Here is a 5,610-nt window from a genome sequence, read left to right as displayed (position 1 = left end):
TGAAAGCAGGGGTTCAGAGGTCGAACGCGTGCGCGGGAGAGGCTGCGCATGCGCATCGAACTTCGTTTTTTTTTGCAGGTTTTCCCGGGAGGGTAAGTCTGCAGAAGTTACACCTTTAAAAAGCAGGCGTAAGGCCTGCTTTTTACAAGGTAAGTGGTGAATTAATTAAAATTAAAACATTTTTTCCACAGGTTTATTATTTTTAAATACTTTAAAGCAAGGTAAGTTTATTTTTAGCCCCGTTAGAAAATAAAATTATTTTTTCAAAAATTTAAATTATTGTTTAAAATAGTTATTTCATGTAATTTATAGTTTATTTAAAAAATGTAGTTTTTAAAAAATTTATTTGAAGATTTAATGATGTTTTGGGACTGTAGTATTTATAAGTTTTGACAGCTCTTCCTGTCAATCTTATGAATGGAGCATTCCCTGCTCCGATTGGCTCCCCATGGCCCGCATGATCCCAGGGGCCGCATCGAACTAACTGCGCCCCTGGGATACGCAAGCACTGCGCGCCGGCAGCTGGACCAGGCCCCGGATTGGAATTCCACAGGGGCCCACAGCACAACGGCCGGCGCGCTAGGTAAGTGCAGGTCGGGGGCTTACACCCGCGGGAAGCCCCCGACCCAAATTTCTGGGCCATTATGTAGGCAATGCAGCAGCCAATTTGCGGACAGCAAGATCGCACAGTGTGATAATGACCAGATAATCAATTTTTTTAGTTGGCAGATAAATATTGGGAGAACTCCCTGCTCTTCTTCAATATAATGCCGTGAGATCTTTTATGTTCGCATGAGAGGGCAGAATGAGCTTTGGTGTAATATCTCATCTGGAAGACGGCACCTCCAACAGTGCAACACTCCCTCAGTATTGGACTGGAGGGAGAAGGGAATAAGGGATGGGGGAAGGGTGGGAAGAGGTATTTAGAGTGAGAGGAGACTCATGTGGAGTATAAACACTGGCATAGACCAGTTGGGTCAAATGGCCTGGTTCTGTGCTCCAGATTCTATGTAAAAAACTAACCATGTGGTTTAATTCCAGGTACAACCTCACATCCAAACACTCCTGCAGGCTCATACTTGTATATCAGCCCTGGCATGCTCTGGATAAGTTCTACAGTAGGTAAAGAAGACTTCCAGTTCTGCCTGTATATCAACTTCTCAATAAGAGACAACAACATTCAATTTTTTACATCAAATAATCATTGAAGTCGCATTTACATTCACAAAACACATCCGGCAGTGTAAACATCATGTTCTCTTTGCCAATGTGATCCTACTGTGTATTGATCTCATCATCTGAAATCTTTGCGCGATGTTTTTATAACCTAACTTTGATTGTCAGCAACACAGGATGATTGCCAAATAAGTAAGCGATGCACACTTTGAATTTCTAGAGTAATCATTTTTTTGAATTCACAAACATTTAATCAGCCGAGGCCTCGGCTGAAATACTTTTTTTTCTTGCTTAAACCAGTAACGTTTGCCATGCAAGAACAGTGTCATGTAGCCAGCGGTTAAGAGGCCTGTAACCATGGTTACTGCTGTAAAAAGGTCACCTTCAGGAAATTCTTTGTGACGAATAATACAGGGGATAATGAAACTTCCTGTAGGGGTTGATAAAGTACAGGCTTCATTAGACGACATTGTAATTACCTACGTGTTTTTTGAAGTCTGTTTATTATAATGAGTTATATGTGCTTGGAACAGCATTACAGTGATCTTATCTCTGGTTTGGAGGCAACAAGCTAAGTTCTCTCAGTGTATAAAAAAAAGCAGACTTTAAGAGTGTAATTATGCAGATAATCTAGAGAACAGTCTGCATGCTCCATCCTTCCTCAATTATCCAGTGGAACAGTGAAATGAGCTTCCCTTTGTCTGGTAACGGCAGGTTAACTGTGGTTCTGAGCTTTCTGAATTCCTAATTAGTCACAAAACCCGAGCCTTATGAGTCTTCATGCTAGTGCACCATCAGAAGTTTTTCATGAATCTGCCTGGGCACAAATGGAAACAACAGTTTCCAGGCAGGAGGACACGAGATGCCATTCTACAACAGAATGCATTTATATCTCAATAAATTAGGCTGGTGATTTCATTCTATTTTTTTCACCTCGGCTGTTATTTCCTGAATGTGAAGGCACAGCTCTTAAATTCTGAACCTCCACCGGATAAATAAATGAGGAGAACTTCCCTCCCATCCACCCTGCTCCTATCACAACCTCAGGATGACCCAAAGCGCTTTACAGCCAATGAAGAACTTTTGAAGTTTAGTCACTGTTGTAATGTAGGAAACGCAACAGCCAATTTGCACACAGCAAGCTCCCACAAATGACCAAACAATCTGTTTTTTAGTGATGCAGATTGAGGGATAAATATTGGCCAGGATACCAGGGAGAACGCCCCTGCTCTTCTTCAAAATAGTGCCATGGGATCTTTTACGTCCACTTGAGGGGGCAGACGGGGCCTCGGTTTAACGTCTCATCTGAAAAATGGCACCTCTAATAGTGCAATATTCCCTCAGTATTGCAATGAAGTGTCAGCCTAGATTTTTCTTTTCAAGTCTCTGCAGTGAGATTTGAATCACAACCTTCTGACTCGGAGGCGAAAGTGCTACCACCAAGCCACTGCTGCCACGCCTGGCTGGGTTGCTCAGTCACTATTTCTATGGGGGTGATTTTGCCAATGCGGACGTGATGGAGGCGGGACTGCTGCTTGTCGGGTTTTAGTCCCGCCTCCATCGATGTATGGCCAACCCATGCTATTTTCCTTTGATTGACCTTGTTAAGCCCGCCCAGTGGGCTTAGTAGGCCAATTAAGGGAAAACCGATGACAGAGAATGTCAGCGTATGACGTTTCATCTGTCAAAACAGATGAATTGTCATTGGTTGACAGCTCTGTGAAACTGTCAAACACTGACAATCTGTCTTCTAAGTTGAGACCTTTACGCAAGACTCAATTAGAAAGCCTTCCTGAGCAGAAAGCAGAAGGCTGCTGCTTTTAAGAATGCAGCGGCCATCCTGCTTTCTCTGCCGGTGAGATGAGGCAGCTCCGCAGCCTATAGGGATGAAGCCTGGAGGAAGAAGCAAAGGTAAGTAATCTTATTAAAGCACTCTACACTCACCTCACCCACTTACCTCTCCACACTTGCACTCATCACTCACCTGCACAGCACACTTTTCGACCCCTCCGACCCCTGCAGACCCACAGCTCGCCTCGCTGACCCAGGCAGCTAATTGGCACTAATCCCCTTCCCGCCTCGAGGAGAGGGGACCCGGTGCAGGTTGGGTACCCGCCTCCTGGGAAGATGGCACAGAGGCGGGTTGGGGGTGGGATGGGTACCTGCTCCCAGATTCTGCCATTTTCCTGGCAGTCCCGCCTCCATACCCGCTCCCCAGGGCTGGGGAAATCGCCCCCAATGTGTTTGAGAATGTGTTATCATGAAAGACCCTCGAAATCATTATACTTTTACTTACGGTTCACAAACAAGTGGCATTTACTGAAACCTTCATGCTGTTCCCACTCATCCTAGAATGTCACATCAAACTACCTCCTTTCTGTTCTGTAACTATCTCTGCATTCAATGTCATTAAATAAATTAGTCTTTTATGTATTGACTTCTTTGTGGGTTCAATGACGAGACATTTATGAAAGAGAATGACTTTTAATCTAAAGCTTGTTCAACTCTTTTATACAGCTTTTACAGGAGACACGATGCTTGTGATGCATCTAGAACGAAACTGAAACTAAACTCAAACTGCTTGTCTCTCACATGACCTCTGCTGGTCAGGCATAAGTAATCAATACATGCAAACATGCTGGTAAGACATGATAATCAAACAGGCAAATAACATCACTATTTGCTGATATCATTACATTTTAGTTTAAAGAAATGGGCCCAGTACAATTGGTTGGAGTCCCTAACCACCATTTTGATCCAATTTTTGGGCCTTGATTTTTACTGGGGGATGGGAATGGAGCGTGCGAGGGTGGTAGTGGTCAACAAGCCTGTAACTTTGCGAGACGTGGAGACCTGCACGATTTTAATGGCCAGGTCTCATTTCCGTAATGTGACCCGATTGCATCATTTTATTCATGAGCCTCCCGCCTCGCTACAGCAGGAGGCTCGTCGATGGCATGAGTTGCAGCCCTTAAAATTACAGCTTGCCAGGGATGCCGTGGGTTGGGGGCGGGATCGAGAATTTCCAAATTTTAACACGTCGCCCAACCCTTTCCTGCCCCACTGGGGAGGGGTTACAATCAGGGTCCTGGAGTCCAGGGCTGCGATCATAAAGTCTGCTCCATACCTCTGATGAAGTAATAAAAGGGGATATATAAGAACATAAGAGTTAGGAGTAGGAGTAGGCCATACGGCCCATCGAGCCTGCTCCGCTATTCAATAAGATCATGGCTGATCTTTGACCTCAACTCAACTTTCCCGCCTGATCCCCATATCCATTGATTCCCCTAGAGTCCAAAAATCTATCTATCTCAGCCTTGAATATACTCAATGACTTAAAATCCACAGCTCTTTTGGGTAGAGAATTCCAAAGATTCACAACTCTCTTGAGTGAAGAAATTCCTCCACATCTCAGACTTAAATTGCCGACCCCTTATCCTGAGACTATGCCCCCGAGTTCTAGACTCTCCAGCCAGTGGAAACAACCTCTCAGCATCTACCCTGTCATAGAATCATAGAAAGTTACAGCATGGAAGGAGGCCATTTCGGCCCATCGTGTCCGCGCCAGCCAACAAAGAGCTATCCAGCCTAATCCCACTTCCCAGCTCTTGGTCTGTAGCCCTGCAGGTTACATCATCCCAAGTGCACATCCAAGTACTTTTTAAATATGGTTAGGGTTCCTGCCTCTACCACCCTTTCAGGCAGTGAGTTCCAGACCCCCACAACCCTCTGGGTGAAGAAATTTCCCCTCAAATCTCCTCTAAACCTTCCACCAATTACTTTAAATCTGTGCCCCCTGGTTTTTGACCCCTCTGCTAAGGGAAATAGGTCCTTTCTATCCACTTTATCTATGCCCCTCATAATTTTATACACCCCAATAAGGTCTCCCCTCTAGACATCCAGGGGGCTCTAGATTTGTTAATCCCACCTTTTTTCTTTAAGGGCACATATTTGGTCTGAACCCTCCGGATTTCCTCCTTGAATGCCTCACACTGCTCTGACACTGATTTACCTTCAAGTAGCTGTTTCCAGTCCACTATGGCTAAATCTCTACTGAGCTTAGCAAAATTTGCTTTTCCCCAATTTAGAATTTTTATTCCTGGTCTATCCTTGTCGTTTTCCATAACTACCTTAAATCTAACAGAATTATGGTCACTAGCACCAAAATGCTCCCCCACTGATACGCCTTCTATCTGCCCAGCTTCATTCCCTAAAACTAAGTCCAGAACCGCCCCCTCCCTTGTTGGGCTTGCTACATACTTGCTAAAAAAGTTCTCCTGGATGCATCTTAGGAATTCCGCACCCACTATACCCTTCACACTAATTTTATCCCAGTTAATATTGGGGTAGTTGAAATCCTCTACTATTACTGTCAGCCCCCCTCAGAATCTTATATATTGTTAAAGAGGCACTCAGACAGGACATTGAAAAGGT

Source organism: Somniosus microcephalus, chromosome 5 (assembly GCF_052327205.1).
Source record: "Somniosus microcephalus isolate GS21.2 chromosome 5, FLI_Smic_1.0, whole genome shotgun sequence".
NCBI lineage: Eukaryota > Metazoa > Chordata > Chondrichthyes > Squaliformes > Somniosidae > Somniosus > Somniosus microcephalus.
Note: the sequence above shows the minus strand (reverse complement) of the source record.